General features: G+C 37.8%; 1 protein-coding gene across 6 annotated transcripts in view; it reads left to right on the forward strand.

Annotated features, from left to right (window-relative positions):
* KCNJ1 (potassium inwardly rectifying channel subfamily J member 1) overlaps positions 1-20,022 on the forward strand; it is a 60,282-nt gene that overhangs the window by 11,841 nt on the left and 28,419 nt on the right. The window contains exon 2 of one of the 6 annotated variants that reach the window (XM_074216346.1): positions 9,721-9,874. The exons of 4 other annotated variants lie outside the window; for them this stretch is intronic. The gene's annotated coding sequence lies outside the window, so the exon portion shown is untranslated. Of the gene's footprint in view, positions 1-9,720; positions 9,951-20,022 lie in introns of those variants that run through there. One more of the 6 variants, XM_074216350.1, reaches the window with a different exon arrangement.

Genomic DNA, 20,022 nt, shown 5'->3' on the forward strand with positions numbered 1-20,022 from the left:
AGCCTACACCTTTATGGTCATTCCCTCTGATTGACTGATTCTTCCCAGAACCTCCATTTAAAGGAGAAAATCCTGGCCAACTATGTCTTCAGACTCTTCTTTTTCTCTATCCTGATCTCTCTCCAGGTTCTTTCCTTTCACTCGCTTTTCAGAGATCTTTTTCTGTGTTGTCTTTCCCTGTTAGAATGTAATCCCTATTTTTATGTTCCTATTTGTCTTCCCAACACTTAATATAGATCCCGGAACATTAGCAAATGCCTAAAAATTGTTTTCTGACTTCAAAGAAAGACAAAAATATGGTTCTACCCTCAAGGAGTTACATTCTAATGGAGGAAGTCTTATTCTAAAAATCAGCTGTAGAGTTAGGAGCAAATGAGGAAGTCATGAGATTGGATATTTCTGTTTAATATATGGAAATTCTTCTAAAAACTTCAGTTATTCAGAGATGAAATTAATTGCTTTGTGAGGTCATGAATTCCCTATTGCTAGAGGTAAGCTGACCTCTGAAAATCCCTTCCAAGTCTAGGATTCTCTAATTACATGATGCTGGAACAGGTATAGGGGCAACTGGGTGTCAATGGATAGAGTGTCAGACATAGTGTCAGGAAGACTTATCTTACAGAATTCAAATCTGACCTCAGACATTTTGTAAACTCAGTTTTCTCATCTGTAAAATAAGCTGGAAAAGGAAACAGTAAAGCATTCGAATATCTTTGTCAAGAAAGGGATCTCAGTGTCAGACAGGATTGAAAAATGACTAAACAAAAGGGACAGGTTATGGTATATGCTGGGCAAATGGAAGCCTGAGACTGGCAGCTGAGAAGTGAGGCAAACTTTGTGCAGGACTTGGAATTTATAGACCTTTCTAGTGCTAGTTAAATATTTTATATTTTGGCTACAGTGTATTTTGGAGCCAAAAGTGGTGTTTGCCAGTTTGGGTGTCTACAGGAACAATGATTTTATACTATTTGGTGGGGATGGGAAGGGCCTGATGAAGGATGTTATCTGGAACAATATGAGGTCTGAGAGAGAAGTCATAAAAAGAACACATAGATTTTTACAAGTATAAATTAAAATTACTGGGAGGTAGAACTCAGGAATTAGATGGACATTTGGTGAGTTAAGATTAAAGGAGTGGGAGACATTAAAATTATTTTGATCTGTGAAATAGGGGAATAAGTGGATTTGGAGGACCTTGATCTGCTTCTACTTACTTGACCTTGAATAAATCTCTTAACCTTTTGGAGCCTCAGTTTATTCATCTGTATATAAAGAAAACAGATAAGCATACCTGTAGGAATGTAGGATAAAATTCTTCAGGTCCCCCACAAATTTATGGTGGGATTAACTGAAATTCCCAAGTAACCTGTAGGTAGTTAGTTGACTACATGGATAGAGCACTCTGCCTGGAGTCAGGAAGACCGGAGTTCAAATTTGACTTCAGATCCTTACTAGTTGTGTGATTCTGGGAAAGTGCTTTAACCTTTGTTTGTCTTAATTTGCTGGAGAAGGAAATGGCAAACCATCCAGTATCTTTGCTGAGAAAACTCCATGGATGGTACAGTTTACAGGGTCACACAATGACTGAACAATAAAATAAGTAATCTATATTTCTCTGATAACCAAGGTAGTGGTGGGATTTGAAAGGGATTTCTTTATTCCAAGACAGCTGCTAAGTGAGCCTTGGGAGATCCTGTTGAGGAGGTAGTAAAGTAGAAGATGGATAAATTGGTTTGAGGGTCTCACTGTTCTGCTGAAAAGATATAGTCATGAGTCAGACAAATAGACAAAGTATTTATTAAACGGACACTGAGCTATGGACACAGATGCAAGTAAAGAAGTCAGTCCCTGACTTCAAAGAACTAACATTGTAGTGGAGGGGAAACAAAACATAATGAGGAGTAAGAAAGGGAGGGACATGATGTGTGTGTACTGTCATGGGAGTGGAAGATTGGTCTATCAAGAGAAGAGGGACCCAGGGAGTGGAATCCAGGTTGCTGGTAAGGAGGGGATGTAGTGATGGTCTGAGTGAAGGAACCGTGGCCTCATGGGCATGTCTGGTGAGCATCCAGGAGTCTGTGAAGTGGTATATGTATAAAAGAGATGAAAAGGCTCTTGGCTACAACTGAAATGTTGTACCCTATTTCCCTCCTGGAAAGAAACAGCTTAGTAGTAATTTTGAAGAGAAATAGTAGAACACAATAAGAGTTCAGTGGAGTATAGTAGATAGCAACTTTACAGAGAAAACAACCTCTTTTGATGACATCAAAATTTGGAAGAGAAAGTAAGTCTTCAGGGGACCTCAATAAATATGTTCTTATAACTTTGGAGGCAGAGAGGTGCTTAAGCCAAAACATGCTTCTAGGGGCAAGATGTTCTTTTTGCCTTTGATTGCATGGGAATCTGTAGGAGAATGTGCCTTTAGGGAAATGTGTGTGAAGATGGGGAAAGATGGAAATTTTTTTAATGTTATTTGTCTTGCTGCTCAGACAATACTTACTGGTCTCTTTGCATCCTTTGACACTGTTGATCTCTCTTCTAGATAATTTTTTTCCTCTCTAGGCTTTTGGGACATTACTTTCTCCCAATTTTCTTTCAGGGAAGTTAAGTGATGTAGTAGAAAGATTGTCAATTAGAGAGTCAGGATGATTCATTTTTGTGAGTTCAACTCTAGTTTCAGACACTAAATAGCTAAGTGACCCTGGGCAAGTCACTTAACCTTGTTTGTCTCAGTTTCCATGTCTGTATTAGGCTGGAGGAGGAAATGGCAATTCACTCCAATATGTCATCTTTTGTAGTTCAGACATTTCAGTCATTTCTAACTCTTTGTGAATCCATTTGAGATTTTCTTGCCAAAGATACTGAATTGGTTTGTCATTTCCTTCTCTAATTCATTTCATAAATGAGGAAACTGAGGCAAATAGGGTGAAGTAACTTGCTCAGGGTCACACAATTAGTAAGTGAAAGCAGATTTGAATTCACAAAGATGTGTCTTCCTGACTCCAACTAGGCACTTTCTCCACTGCATCACTGATACTTCTCTTTTTTTCTTTTCTTTTTCTTTTGCAAGGCAATGGGGTTAAGTGACTTAGCCAAGGACACGCAGCTAGGTAATTATTAAATATCTGAGGTGGATTTGAACTCAGGTCCTCCTGACTCCATGGTTGGTGTTTTATCCACTGTGCCACATCTATCTGTCTCCACATACAATCCTACAATCCTGCTGAACTAGCCTTTTTGTGTTGCCTTTAATGAGACACTCCATCTTCTGACTCTAATGCTATGCCTTTTCAGTGCCTGGAATGCCCTCTTTCTTCCTCTCTGCTATTGAATGTCATGATCTTCAAGATTCAACTCAAATTTTATGTTTTGCAAAATATCCTTCCAATATTTTTGCTCTTATGGCTAATACTTTATTCAGAGATTCCCTCTTATTTACTCTATTTACCTATTTAACATACACACACATATATATATATGAAATATGATATACTATATATTTACTATGCATATTGATACTATATGTGTTTAGGTTGTTGAATAATATATTAGATGTATATAATATATGTAAATATAGACATTTATAACTATATTTAGATCTATCTACACCTAACACATATGTATATGTATATATCATGTATGTATAGAAAATATATATATATATCATGTATGTATAGAAAATAGATGATATATTTATAAGGATGAATGAGATATTGTACATGCATGAAAGCATTCTGAAAAATTCAATATACTATACTAGTGTCTGGGATGACAGTTATTAACTTTGGGCATGGTGAGCAAAAATCTATCATGTCACTCTCTGCTTGCATGCCATGACTTTTCTCCATTTCAGACACAAGTAGAGCCCAAGAATAGTCAGCACAGTCAAACTTTTAGCCTCCAGTCACCAGGGGATATATATTTATTATACATATATATATATATATATATATTTACTATACATAGTAGTGATATATATACTATACATTTTATATTACATTATGTGCACTATATATGGCATATATATTATATTAGAAAAATATATACATTGACCTAGATATATAAATATATGTAATATATAGTTATATAGTTATATACTATCTTTTGATGTCTAGATCTATCTTATATGTACACTATTGCTTGCATGATATCTTTCCCATTAGATAAGTACTCTTTGTGGCAGGGATCATATTTTTGTCTCTTTCAGTGCTTAGTCCAATGCTCAGACATAGTAAATACCTAATTAATGATTGCTGAATCACTACCTTGAATTCATCTGTTATATTGATGTGGGGTTCAACTTTAAATAGTTGCTGACCCAAAATCTTCCATGAATTAGTGAATATCTCTCAAGGAGTCACACTGAGGGAGGCTCAGGTTACATGTATAATGAAGGGGTGGTAGAAGATAATCTCAAATTTTAAATTGCTGATTCTTCAGGTATATGAAGAGATGCTTTACTGCTTCCCAGTTTTCAAAAGACAAAAAGGAAAAAACTTCCATTATTAAATGAAGCATAATGGTAAAATGGTAGAAAGGAATTCTAAGATTATTGGAATGAATTTCCAAGGCATATATGTAATATGATTTTCTGGAATTTTTAAGACTAAGCAGGCAATAATCTTGCCAGAGTAGTTTAGATGAAAACTTACTTGGAGAGAAGAGGAGTCCTTGGTGACTATTGAAGGTCCCTTACTACCATAGACTCCAAGTCCACAAACATATCTAGATTTGCTTCTGGGAACAGGTGGTTTTCCCCAGGCATTTCAATTCATTTTGGCTAGACAGCAAGAACAGAGAATGGCTTTAGATGACTTATAATTTGGTGCTGGATCATTGACAAAACACTTCTCAGCCCACTCCTTGGGCTTAAAAATTTCTTCAAGCTAATAACTAAACTCTCTACCAGAAATCAACTTTTCTCCCAGAATACTAATTTCCCCATAGCTCCCACTCTGAGCTGACACTTTAGGATCCCAGAGACACACTGAGCTTTAGCAAGATGTGAGGTGTTGAGAATCTTCCCCTCAGGCCATTTTCCCTCAAGCTCCCCCCCACCCCCCCACCCCCGCCTTACTACCCAATTCTTCACCACCTACTTCATATCCCAGAGCACACCACTCCCTTCACATTTAGGTCTTCCTCATTTGCAGGAACATTTCCAACATATTAGCAATCAACTCTATCCTTATCATAGGGCCCTTTATGCCCTACCCCCCCCCCCCACTGTAGGAGGTAGTCCTTAGATCTGACTGATCTGAGTTGCCTCTATTCCATTCATTAGAATTCCCTTGGAGAAGCTGTGAGCAGCTCAGAAAACTGTCCTGTTTTAGTCTCCTCAGCAAGTCATTTAAGTATTGGAAAGGGGTGTGGGTGGAAGTTGGCAGCACAATATTTTCCATCTTTGACTGCTCAACTGTGTGGGTGAGATGGGGGGCCCCAGGGACACAAACAGTCAGACCAGAGCCCAGCTAATTTCCAAATGCAAATATATTAAACTCAAAGCACATTTCACTGGTGACTGGAGGCTAAAGGCTTGACTGTGCTGTCTATTCTTGGGCTCTGCTTGTGTCTGAAATGGAGAAAAGTCATGGCATGCAAGCAGAGAGTGACATGATAGATTTTTGTTTGCCATACCCAAAGTTAATAACTGTCATCCCAGACACTTGTATACTGAATTTAACTTTCCAGAACGTTTTTATGTATGTACAATATCTCATTCATCCTTACAAAAACCCTCCAAGGAAGGTGGGGGGTAGGAAACTGAGTCCCAGAGAGAGAAGTCAAATGGCTAGTCCAAGATGGTCGAACTGTCCTGAGAGAACCAGGGCAACTTGTTTAATTCCAGGCTTTGCATAAGTTTCCATTGAACTCCTTTGTCTCTCAACGAAGTTCTTTCCTCTTATCCAGAGACTGCCACATAGATGGCATGCTATTGTTTCTCTATAGTCCCCAAATTGGAGACCACGGGAGACAGAGCCCTGAGCACATCTTACCCTTGCAAGTCTATGGAAAGCTGTCTATAATGCATTTCTCTGGGGTTCACTCTGGGTTCATTTCAGTGTCTTATCTAGTCTTCTTAATACTTTTCTGACATTGTGGATTCCAGTGATAGGAACCCTCAAGAGGTCATGGAATCCGGTCTCTAGCTTCAAACTAAATCTCCATTAGAGTCATCCAACCTACAGTAGTTGCTTCTGAAAAGTAATACATTGTGATGAAACTGACCTCAGCTGTGAATTATGGGACCTATCTCTGGGTGACCTTGGATTCATTCTCTGGGGTTTTTCTGGGTAAAATGGGGATTTTTCTGGGGTTTGTACCTTCCCTCATCCCTATAACCTTGTATCTATTTTGGAAATCTCTATCTCTATCATCTCTATCTCTATCTCTATCTCTATCTCTATCTCTATCTCTATCTCTATCTCTATTTCTATCTCTATCTCTATATGTCAATGTTGTCTTCCCAGGCTTGATTGAAGACTTTCTGAAGACAAGGACTGTTTTCAATTTTGTCTTTGTATTCCCATTTCCTGGAACACAGTGGACACTAAAATGCATGTTGATTGCTAAGTCCTTTCCAGAGCTACTACTTTATTTTAAGAAATCTCTATAGCTGTGATTCCTTATGCTCTCTTCATAGCCCCTCTAGAATTGAACCATCTTTACAGTAAAGATGTTCTGATGCCTAACTGAGCTCTTCCTTTGTGCCTTTTATTTATTGTCCAATTAATCTAATACAAAATAAGTAACCAAGTTTCTTTCCCATTATTTTTTCTCTCCCTCACTGAAAATTCTCTAGTTTCTCCATATCCAGTTTAAAATCTGAAGACACTTGATAACTGTCTACTAATGACACTGGCACTGTTTAGTATGTGGGGATGGCAGAAGTATTTTTCCATCCTTCTGTCTTTGAATACTTCCTCACCTCTCTTGCTTTTCAGGTCTTTTAGACCTTGCTTTTTGCTAATTGAATATTGACTACTCTCAACAACAAATCCATGGGTAGCATAAGATTTTAGAAACAGGAAGTACCTTAAAGGCAAAATAGTAATAGACATATGACAGACTTTCATTTTATAGATAGAAAAAACAAGCAAAAGCAAGTTAAGACATTTGACCTGTTCAAACAGATTGGAAATGCAGAGCTAAAATTTGAACCCAGCTCTTCAGGCTCTGAATTAAATTCTTTTGCCATTGTACCATCTTGTCTCCTCTAAGATAATACGGTAACAACAACCTTCCCAGGATTTAAACATGGGACTTGTGGAATAAATACAAAGCATTTATTCTTTAATCATAGGGGATTTCTCATACCATATAAGTTTTTTTGGGGTGCCACACAGAAAAAGTAGAAAAGCATGCAATTTTCTTTATTAAAGAATACATTTATTCTTTATATATAAATAAATATAAAATGGGGATAAAAACATATAATCTAGTCTACCAAACATCTATAAAGATAATATTTATTATCAATTACCATTTCTATACCTCACTATCATCCTATAATGATGTCTCCCCACAGTAAAAAGTGATCCCGGGGTCTTGAAGGTGATATCAGTAGAATGCAAACTCTCATAAGATTTCCCAAGCTGAAAATCCTGTTTCCAGACATGGGTCTGATACTTGCCATCTGAGGCCCAGCTAGCTAAGCTCAGAGAGCCTCAGCAGCAAATTGGCCATGGATTGCAGAATTTTGCTTCTGTAGCATTTCTTAAAGGTCATGTAGAGGCAGTGTTTGGTGTCAGTGGCAGGAGCACCCATTGACAAAATCGTAGATTATTGGAGAATATTTATCACTTTAGAAAATATTTTGCATGCATTATTTCTCTTTTTGATGTTCATCAACTTATCTTCATTTCTACAAATGAAGAAACTGAGAGGACATGATTAATAAGGGATTGAAATAGAATTTAAATTCCGTTTCCTGGTTTCAAGTCTAATGCTCTTTTTCTGCACTGTTCTGTCTTCTTTATGCACTTCCACCTCTGCTCCACTTCTTAGTATCCTGTTCCTTCAAGAATTCTATTCAAATATTAGCTTTTTCAGGAAGTTTTTCCTGATCTCCACCCCCCCCCCCAGCTGCTGGTCCTCCTTCCCATCAATTATCTTGTATTTATTTGTTTGAGAGTTCATATGGTAGAGTGAATAGAGTGGTAGCCTAGTGGTCAGGAGAGCCTCGAAGCAATGTGACTCTGGGTAAATCACTTAACCTCTCAGAATCCCAGGCACCTAGATGTATAGTCTCTCTAAATTGCATGGAAAGGACTAATAGGCATTGATAAAAGAAATTCTTCAACCCAGAGATCTCTACAAACATAAGACTACTGGTATGGAAATTTTTTTGCATATTTTGTACATATTTATGTATATGTTGTTCCATATAGTAGAATGTGTAAAAATGCCTCCCATGAAGCCAAGGACTGTTTCATTTTTGTCTTAGCATCTCTAGTGCCTAACACAACGTTTAGCACTAAATAGATGCTTTAAAAAATGTGGGTTTGATTGATTGGTTGTTAATGTTAATGATAGGAATCCTAGTTTTGGAAAAGTAAGTCATAACTAAAGCAACATACCTGACTTGTAGATGAAGTGCTTAAGAGGAAATAAAACAATCTCCTAATGGTTAACCTTACAAATCTCAAGTCTGTAAAGAGAAGATAAAATCATACCACCCTTAAAAATCATACCACATAGGTAGCTACCTACTCTGCCTTGGCTTAGATTCAGCACTGTTTCTTCCTAGTTTCTAATGATCCCGTCAGGACACTATAACCTTACTGTAATATGCTCTTTGAGGTCTAGGTCATAGAATGGGGTTATAAATGAGATTTGTCCTTACTAATGTCTTTTTAGGAATTAAATCCCCTTGGATGGAATCCAAGATAGACACATATTGGGAGGTATATGCTAAGTTAAAATAGAGTACCTAATAGTATAATCATGAGGGATTGAATTATATAAATTAAAGAGTCAGAGAAAAGCAGAGTCAGGGAACCATAAAATGCTGAGTATCTTTGACCAACTCTGGAACTGAAATTTTTCACTTAAAAACCAAAAAAGTTGAACTAAAAGATCTTAAAAGTTCTTTTTAACAGGCTATTCTTTAATATCCCATGAAATAATTGGCCTCAGGCTTTTTACTTTTATTCTTCTCTACTTTCAGTGGGACCTTCCAAATAGGTACGGACCCTTCCATTTTACTATAGTATTCAACTAGATTTAGGACATTAATACAACTTCAGATAAGGGTTTGCTTGTGGAATACTCATTTGGAGTAGTTAAAAAAGCTCACCAAAAGCTAGAATGAATCTAACTCTAGCTCTTTCCTTTAGTCAGATACCATGTCATGCTATTCTTGAAGGAAATCCAATTGGCCTGGTACAATTTGATCTCTGCAATCTAATCTAATCTTATGGTTTTATTGTCATTATTTCTTTTTCCTCTCTGATCTCCACTCTCATTTTTCCTTTTGTTAATTTTATTCCCTGCATCCGGAAGAACAGACCTCTGTTCACTGTAGTTCATATCTCAGGATGCTGGTTACATCTCCTCTCCTATTCAGATGTTTTTAAGGGTATCTTGACAGGGCTGAGGGTGGGTCTGGAAAGTCTGACAAAGAGATGATTTTACTTTGGCAAAAGTTTTAGAATTAGTTAGAATTAGTTACTCACAAAATCTTTGCTTAACCTCTTCCTCCTTTAATCTGAAATTCAGGATCCATTGGGGGAAGAGAATTGAAGGATTCTGGGTTGCTGAGGTGGTGCTGCAACTCTGCTCTCCTTGAACCACCCCCCCCAAGACAAAAACCATATGGATGGATCTCACTTCACTCTGATCTTAAACTGACTCTGAATTTTCTCCTTGCAAGGCAAGTACTGAAAACAGAAAGCATGGTGTGCAAGTAGTCCTAGGCGACAGTCGTGAAAGACCTCAGGATCCTGGAGGTTAGTAGCAGAGAATGAATGAGGAAGTGGGGCCATTGGGTTGGCAGGTGTTAGCAGGGGTAAGGAAAAGGTTTTTCTGTCACTTCCTAGATCACAGTCCTGATTGCCCCATGCTAGTTTTAGTTCTGCATCAGGAACAATATAAGCAGAGAAACAAAGGAAAAGCATAATGAATATTCTTAGAACAAAGAGTATTTGAACTTGACTGGAGCTTAGAGTTTAATTATAAAATAAATCAGGAAATAGAGAAAAAGGAAAGACTGAGGGCTTCAGTCTCCCTCCTTTACCACCCCCCCCCCCATGTCTGTCCTATGCTGTTTTCTTCTCTTCATTTTTCCAACAGAATGGTCAGGCCTTTTGACTTTCATTACAATTTGTGTTCATATTATGACATAGACATAAAAGAGGACTGGCATGCTAGGAGAGACCCCTAGGAAATCATCGAATCCAGCAGACCCATGAAGGTTCCCTAGGTAGTCTGGAGGCGGGGCTGCTGTTTTCGTCATCTAAAAGTATAAAAAAGAGACAGTGTCTGTACTTTGGTGTCCAGCATGAATGAGTAGTTTACTTATGGTTATAGAATAAGAGCTAGACATCACCTCATTTTTGTCTCACCGGAAAATGCTCTGATCAGGTGAGATTTTATATTTGTTTTGTGGTGGCAGATTGGAGCCTATAAGATAGGGTCTGGGGAGTTTACAACAACAACAACAACACCTATGTTTCACTAGCCTCAGTTTCCTCAACTGTAAATTGCAGGGTTAGGTTACATGTTTTTTGAGGTCCTCTGGAATAGTGGTGTCAAAATTAGAAACAAGGCCACTACTTGGCATATAAAGTTCCCTGCAGGCCACATATTGACTTAGAAAATCACATATTAATATTAATTATATTCCATTGTGGACATCTAGGTACATATAGCGCTGAGTTTGGAATCATGAAAACTCATCTTCCTGAGTTCAAATCTGACCTCAGACACTGACTGGCTTATGTCACCCCAGACAAGTCACTTAACCCTGTTTGCCTTAGTTCCTCCCCTATAAAATGAGCTGGAGAAGCAAATGACAAATCATTCCAAAGATCTGCCAAGAAAACCCCAAGTGGGATCACAAAGAATAGAACATGACTGAAACAACTGAACAATAATATATTCCATTGTATTTTTTCTTTTGTCAAATGTGTCTCAATCAAGCCTTTTAATTTTGATCTGTGGGCCCATAGGTCATAAGTTTGACACTTCTGCCCTAAAGCATTGATAATCCACAATTCTGTACATTAAGGAAACACCTGACCTATTTCTAGCCCCCAGCCTCCCTTGAAAAGGGGAAGTCATACTGTATGATGAATAAATCCTTGGATAGGGAATCAAAAGACCTGAATGCAAACACTTAACTTACATTAGTTAGGATGCTGATCACAAATAACCATGTTTATCTTTTGATCCACCTTTATCTGAACCCAAATACTGACAGAACAGTGAAACATAGCTGAGAGATGTGTAACTTCTTCACTTCAACTTTCTGAGTCTTAGTTTCTTTATCTGTAAAATGGAGATAATAATACTGTGCTTGCGTTACCTACCTCACAGGGTTATTGTGAAAAGTGTGCTTTGTAGACTTTAATGGACTATTGAAATGTGAGTTTTTATTATTAGACCACTAAGGGTTAGACTAGAGGTTTTCTACATTCTTCCTCAAGTTCTCTAAGGATAGAAACTTCTACAAATTCCTAGCTGGTTTCTTTCTAGTATATTTTAGCACAGAGCAAAGTACTGAATACCTTCCTCTCATTCTTTTTTTAATGTTCAGCTCCTATTCTTTGCTTTTTTAGGGAGAAGGCATCTGTGGACAAGAGAGAGTTCTTGGCATTATTATAACTATTTAGAGTATATTGGTTTCCTTGGGGGACATAAAATTGAGACTGTTTATTACCTTGTCACTTAACTTTCCTGAACCTCAGTGTCATGAACTTTAAGTGTCCACAATGCTAACAACAAAACTTGTAGGTTTGTTGTGATGAAATCATTTTCCAAACCTTAATATATGACTTCAAAACACATTCCAAATGTGCTTCTTAGAGACTTTTCAGTTATCATAGCTCTGGAGAGCTGAACAAACTTTATCTATGGAAGTGGAGCTACACAATGATAACTATCACATAAGGGAGTCAGGTAGTCAGCCAACAAAGGCTTAGTAAGCTCTTGCTTTGTATCAGGCTCTGGGGAAATAAAGGCATGAAGAATCTTTATCCTCAAAGAACTCATATTCCAATGGGGAAGACATCAAATAAATAGCCATGCACATAATAAGAACAACTCACATTTTTTATAGTGTTTGTTATTTGCTGGGCACTTTTATAAATGCTTTACAAATATTATCTCATTTGAGATCCTATATGAGATGGGTCCTATTATTATTCCCATTTTACAGATGGCAGGATTGGGAGAAACAGAGATTAAATGACTGAACCAAGATCATATAACAAGTGTCTCTGAGGTTGGGTTTGAACTCAGGTCTATCTACTGAGGACCTAGCTGTTCTACAAGATATCTATGCAGTAGATTGAAGTTAATCTCAGAGGAGAAGCCATAAGCAACTTGAGGGACTAGAAAAAGTCTCTCGCAGATGGTAGAATATGTTGTTATTACTGTTGCTGATGCTTGATGTTGATCTTAATATTGTTGAATTTGTTGGTCTTTTATTTCCAAAGAGGATCAATGACACCAGAAGGGTGATGTTTTGACTTGTGTTTGAGGTGAATTTAAGTGAAGCAGAGCTGTGCAAAGTGTCAGCCTCACTCTCTTCTTATAAATCATCAAAGTCAAGTACAAGACAAAAATCAAGACAACTGGATGTGGCCAAAGATACAATGAATGATCTTGGATATAAACTGAGATTTGTAGGAAGTCAAGGAAGTTAAGATAAGGAAGTGAGGAAGTGGGGGGAGTGGAAGGAGACAGTTATCGCAAAGGCAAAGATATTGGAGATGGAATATTTTTTCCTAATAAATAGTGAATATACCACTTTAACTGGATCATAGAGTGTGAAGAAAAGAGTAAATGGAAGAAGACTGGAAAGGGAGGTGGGGCTAGGCTAGAATGAGCTTTAAACATCAAAGAGAAAACTTTCTATTTGATTCTGTAGAGCAGGATTGGGGTAACTTTCTACCAAGGACTATTTGAATATTTATAATATTATTCACAGGGCAAACAAAAATTATCAATTTAAAAATTAGCCTGCTATATTTGGTTAAATATATAATTAATTCATCTCTAAAAAGTTTCTATTTGAATTTCAAGTCCTGCTAATGGTTGCTGTTGTGGCAATAGATGGATGTTCCTTACCCTTGCTTTAGAGAGTAGAGAGACTCACTGGATTTTGTTGAGTAGTGGTGAATTAACATGGTCAGACCTGTACTTTAGGAAAATCTTGGCTGCTGAGTGGAAGATGATTTTGATTTAGTAGAGACTTGGGGCAAAGAGACCAATCGGGAGGCTTTTGAAGTCATCACCTATGTGTGAGATGATGAGAACCTGCATCAGGGTTTAAGCTAAGTAAATGAAAAGAGAAAGACAAATATGAGAGGTGTTGGGAAGGCAGAAGTGACAAGACTTGACAGTGGACTGGATTTGTGGAGTGGATTAAATTGAAGAGTCAAGGATGATACCAAAGTCATGAATCTGGTTGACTGAAGGGGATACTGTTGTGGTTAAGAGTAATGGGGAAGTTGGGGCGGCTAGGTGGTGTAATGAATTAGAGCACCAGCCCTGGAGTCAGGAGTACTTGAGTTCAAATCTGGCCTCAGACACTTAATAATTACCTAGCTGTATGGCCTTGAGCAAGCCACTTGACCCCATTGCCTTGAAAAAACTAAAAAAAGGGGGGGGAATGGGGAAGTTGTGAAGAGGTTGTGGGGAGAAATAATGAATTTCATTTTGTACATGTTGAATTTGAGATGCCTACAGAACATTCATTTTGAGATGTCCAAAGGGAAGTATAGTTGAAGGAGCTTAGGGCTGGCAATGCAGATCTAGAAATCTTTTGCAAAGAGATGGAAAAATGGACTCAAGGAAGAGTCCATAACTAAGTGAGAGTATAGGAAAAAAAAGACATCTCATGAATGAACTTTGGGGTATAATAATAATGATAGCTGCTATTGACATTGTGCTTACTGTGTGCCAGATAGATCATTTGATCCTTATGATAGCACTTGAAGGTAGGTGTTATCATCCTCATTTTACAGATGAAGAAACTAAAGTGGGGTTTACCTTACTTTTCCAAAGTCACACAGCTAATAAGCATCTGAGATAGGGTTTGAACTGAAATCTTCCTGATTACAGGCTCATCCCTTTATTCACAATACTGCATAGTGGCCCCTTGCTGCTCAAAGTTAGAGGGAGTAATGTAGATGAAGTACCAGTAAAGGTTACCAACAAGAAGGTCCTCAGAAAAAAGTGTCTTTTTCATATGGAATAATTAGAGAAGCCCAGAGACTATTTTTTTCCATGTTGTAGCAACACAGGAGACTTCTCACAATCAAAGAAACCTAGACAGATTGTCATCACTAGGAAATATAGAAAGCTGGTAAAAATTTATCTCCAGTGCCCTCCTACTTCTTATTCATTCATCTTCAAAGCACCTATTAACTCTTCCCGGAGCCCTCTTCTATGACACATTACTCAGTGTTACTCTCCTTACAAAGCACTGAATGGCTTCATCCTCTTCCCAGCAAGACTATCCTTCCCTGTAGTCTGATCTCAGGTAAGTTGTCCTCAGAGAGTTCCCATGATTAGGGACTATTAAATTCAAAAGTCTCCATGGTCTTAAGGGCCTAAAATGTTGTCCTTCCTAGAGGCATTCAAATTTGAGGGTTGTCCCCTGCCAGAACCATAACTAGTATTCTTCCCATCTGAGACAGATTTTGCAAAGAAGAGCTGAGACAAATATCATAAAATTTATCTTAAAATCAATTTAAAAAATCAGTTGGAGGGTGGTGATATGTGAGTAAAGCACAGATCATAAACCATGGGACACCTTCCCTGTGATTTGAGTGAAGATTCTAAGAAGCAACCAGTCTGATCTTAAGGCAATAATAATGGGGAAATGGAAAGAGAGTTCACCTGAGATGATTCCTATTTTAACTTTTTCTTATGAATTTGGGGCTATTGTTTCTTTATTATTAAAAAATGTGTTGATAAGCACCCTCTTGATTTTTAGGTTTTTGGTCAAAGTCCTAGTCATTCCACCCTAGTTATGACTCTGAATCCTGGAGAGGATTGTGTTTAATCTGGTCATGGCAGGAAAACTCAATTTAATGCATTTTTAGAATATGTCAGTAAAAAAAATATTCCTTATATAGTTACAAGTCTAGGCAGGGAGAAGAAACAGTTGACAAAGAGTGACACATAATTTCTATGGGACAAGTGGATGTCTGAATTTGAGGCATTACTTATATATATCTACAGCTACAAAAATATAGATAGGAAGGTTGGATTTAAAACCAGAGAGTCTTTAGTCTTGGGAACATTTTGCTTTTCAAGGGAAGAGATACAAAGGCTTTCTGAGCTGCTAGTTGGCCTTTCAGGTTCAAGATAGCTTAGCTCCACTCTATCTTTCCAGTCCCATTATACATTACTTCCCCCTCCCATTCCCTGTTCCAGCCAAACCTGCCTTCTATTCTCTTCCTAACAACACTTCATCTCTCACCTTGTGTCTTTGCCTGGTCACCCTAAGATAGGAATGAATAATCTATATTATATTGCTTACTTTCTTAGTGTCAGGGAGGGGTAGGAGGGAAGGAAAGAATCTGGCATTTAAAATTTAAAAATAAAAGAATTCTTTTAAATAAATATACAATACATTCAAAAGTAATATTAAAGTCAAACAGTGACTGATTCTAAAATAATATTAGCTATCCCTTCTACATAGTGGAGGTTAAGGGCATGGTACCCCTGAGATCTGGAAAATAGGTATCAGAGAAAACTGAATTTTTTCTTTTTCTTTATGAAATCTTTACAGGACCATATTGTAAAACTTGGACTAAGTACTTTGTCTTAAGCTCTGTATTATCTGCTGGTCTTTGCATGTTACCTTCAGCTTCCCCCAAAATTCCATCTAATTTCATATGCTGACTATTGATATAGCAAAACCAGGATGGAGAAAGTTGCAATATGGAAGGGGTAGCTGAACTTACGTCAAAGATAGAAAAATACAGTACCCCTCTTTCTTTCTTTTTCTTTTTTTACAGTTGGAAGAGACTTTATTCTAATCTTCTTATTGTATAAGAGAGGAACCTTAAACCCAGAAATATCAATTAATTTGCTCCATAGTCCCACAAATATATTAGGTAAATTATGTAACAATCTGAATAGGCCATCAAGATAGTCAAAATAACCAGACCAGAGGCACTCAGGTTTAGTTATTTGATAAAAATTGCATTCTATCATATTTGCTAGGCACTTTGTATTTTTTAATCAACATTTTATTTGTTTTCCAGTTACATACAATAGTAATTTCTACTTATCATTTTTGTAAGGTTTTTGAATTTTACAATTCCCCCCCCCCCTTCCCCTCATAGAAGGCAGTCTGATAGTCTTTACATTATTTCCATACTATACATTGGTCTAAATTGAATGTGTTATAAGAGTAAACATAAGAGTAATCATAAACCCCCCTCCCCCACTCAAGAAGATTAGAAACCTCAAGAATAGTGAGAGAGGAAAAAAAATTATTTCATTCTGTGTTCAGATTCCAATGGCTCTCTCTTTGAGGTGAGTTGCTTTCTTTATCATAATTTTGCCAGAGAAGTTGCTTCAGTATTTTTCCCACAGTTACTATTACTAGCTGTACCTCCGCTCTATTTCTCCCCACTCTCATTTGTTCTGTTCTCTCTCTCCTTTTATCCTGGCCCTGTCCAAACTTGTGTTGTATCTGAGTACCCTCTCCCTCAATCTTCCCTCTCTTCTATCACCTATTCCCCCCTTCCCTCCCCCGATTCCCCCCTTATCCCATCCCTTTCTTCTCGTTTTTCTCTAAGGTCAGATAGATTTCTATACCCTTTTGTGTATGTTATTTCCTCTCTGAGCCATTTCTGATGAGAATGAAGACTCACTCATTCCCCCTTGCCTTTCCCCTTTCCACTCCATTGAAAAAGCTTTTTCTTGACTCTCATGTGAAATTTCTTAGCTTCTTCTTCATCTCCTTTCCCTTCCTCCCAGTACTTTCCTTTATCACTTATTGACTCCATCTTTTTATTATATTATACCATTATATTCCTCTCCTTCCTATGTCCTGTCTATATATGCTCCTTCTAACAGCTCTTATAAATGAGAAAGTTCATATGAGTTATCAATATCTTCTTCCCATGCAGGAATACAAACAGTTTTCAATATCATTAAGTTCCTCATAGTTAGTCCCTCTCTTCCACCCCCTCTATGGTTCACTAGAGTCCTTTACTTAGAGATCAAACTTTCTGTTCAGCTCTGGTTGTTTTAATAGCAAAGTTTGAAAATCCCCTGTTTCATTAAAAGTCCATCTTTTCCCCTGAAAGAGGATATTCAGTTTTGTTGAATAATTAATTCTTGTTTGTAAACCAAGATCTTTTGCCTTCTGGAATATCATATTCCAATCCCTATGAGCCCTTAATGTAGATGCTGCCAGATCCTGTGTAATCCTGACTATGGAGCCTTGGTAGTTGAATTGTTTGTTTCTGGCAGCTTTTAGAATTTTCTCTTTGATTTGAGAGTTTTGGAATTTGTCTATGATATTCCTGGAAGTTTTTCTTTTGGGATCTCTTTCAGGAGGTGACCAGTGAATTCCTTCAATTTCTGTTTTACCCTCTGCTTCTAGGATCTCAGGAGTGTCCCTCTTTCTTTACTATCCCAACTTAAAGAAAGGAGCCTGTGATGGTAAAATTTCAGGTGTCACTGTTGTTTGTTCTTCTGGAAGAGGATCATGATAACAGGAAGGTGATATCTTGATTTGCAAGTGAATTGGATTTAAATGAGGGGAGACTGGACAAAGTCACCAGGCTTACTCTCTTATCCAGAGTCATCTGGAAGTGGTGGCAAGATATAAATTAGTACTGGAGGTGGCCCTTGTTGCAGTGGGAGTCCTTGACCTTTTTAAGGTAGAGTCTTTCCCAGGTCTCAATTTGACCAAGGCAACAACCATTCAGTGATTCAGGCTAGGTTGTTGTTGTTTATCCTTTCTTCTTGAAGAGGACCCTGGCATCAGAATGGAGATGTCATAACTTGCAAATGAATTAGATTTAAATGAAGGAAGGCTGTACAAAATCACCAACCTCACTGTCTCTTCCAGAGCCATCTGGCTGCAGACAAGTAACTAAGCTGAAGGGGAGAAAACTTTATGCAATCTTTCAAATCACATCACATGAGTGTGATTTAATCTAGAAGTTCTTTGTTTTGTCATGCTTTATCCTGAATACAGCTCTTTTTAATGGATCAGGGTTTCCCAAAGTCACTTTAGGGCAACAGTAAAGAGTGAATTCAGAGGGAAGACTTCTCCATACCAAACTAAAATAGTACCATTTCCCCCAGCATTGGAGGTCTGCCTCATTTAAGCTCTGCACACTCCCACTACAGTCTATGAAATCTGGCAAGAGCCTGGCCATAGGTGGCACAGCTGTACATCATTGGTTTATTCCATATTTCTGAGCTGTATGAATTTTCTGCCAGTACAAATAACCAAGCCTTTGGAAACTTCTTTGCAGCCCAGAGATCATTCATTCCAATTGATTACCATCCAGATTCTCCCACTCTCTCTCTCTCTCTCTCTCTCTCTCTCTCTCTGTCTCCCTTTGGACTTTTATGCCTCAATTTCTCCCCCTTCTTTTTCCCTCCTTTGGTTTTGCATTGAAGAATTCTTTCCATTCTCTGCTCCCCCAAGTGTCTTGCAATACTAGTAAAAGGAATATGTCAGCAGCTGCAGTCATAGTAAGGCCAGAATGCCTATTCACTTCAGGGAGAACTCTTGGAGCTAATAAAAGGAGGAAAAATGGGGCTTAGAGAGTACTATAGAAACATAGAAGGAAGAAAGGGCAATTGAAATGGAAGAAAGGGGAGGTGAGTCAAAAGAAGTAAGGTAAGAGAAAGAAGATAATGGGAGGGGAAATTAATGGACCAAGGAGACAAAGAAGGTAAGGAGAAGAGAAAAAGAATCATGAAGAAATGAGATGAGAGGAAAAAAGTGTGGTGCAATGAAGAAAGGAAATGATAAGAAAGAAGATGATAAAGGGGTGATTAGGGGAGGGGAAAGGGGAAGGAAATGAGATTAAGGAAAAAGAGGGGGAAGAGAAAAGAAGTAAGGAGGAACATGAATAGAGGAGAGGAGAAGAGAGGAATGAAGGGGTATTGGAAGAGAAATATAGGGAAGGGAGAAAAAGAGAAGCAAGGAGAGGAAAAAGAAAAGAAGAAAGGGGAAGAAAGGAGTAGGGGAGAAAAGAGAAGAAGGTAAGGGAGAAACATTAAGGAATACTAAAGCTTCTCTCTAATAAACCTTTAGTTTTTGTCTCCTCTACTCTCTTCTTCCCAGTCCAAAGCTCACACTTGGCAGTGACTAGTTGGAGAGGAAGGCAAGGTAAAGGAGCAGTGGTCAGAAATTGTTCAGTTTTCTGAGTTCTTCAAAAGGTTGTAAATTCTGCCAAGTTGGAAATCACCATTAAGATTTTCCCCACTATTTTTTCCCACTATATTTTTCCCACTAACATTCAACTATGCAAAAAATAAAGGATCACAGGTTTAATGTAAAATTCCATTTTCTCAGAAAAGTCAAATAACTGAGATTCTGTTTTGTGGTCCTAAACAATAGTTATTAAGGTCCATAGTGACATGAATAAGACATGATAATAGCCTTATGTCAACAATTGATCCTCCTGGGAGACAATGTGACATTACAGAAAATGTAATGGACCAGGAGTTAGGAGACATATTTCCTGACAATGGTCCCAACATGTGGTCCCCAACATTATTATACATGTTATCTTGACAAATAGATTATCCCTATGGGCCTCATTTTCCTCTGCTCTAAAATGAGGGAATTTGACGAGACTTGTA

Source organism: Macrotis lagotis, chromosome 1 (genome assembly GCF_037893015.1).
Source record: "Macrotis lagotis isolate mMagLag1 chromosome 1, bilby.v1.9.chrom.fasta, whole genome shotgun sequence".
In the NCBI taxonomy this organism is placed as follows: domain Eukaryota; kingdom Metazoa; phylum Chordata; class Mammalia; order Peramelemorphia; family Peramelidae; genus Macrotis; species Macrotis lagotis.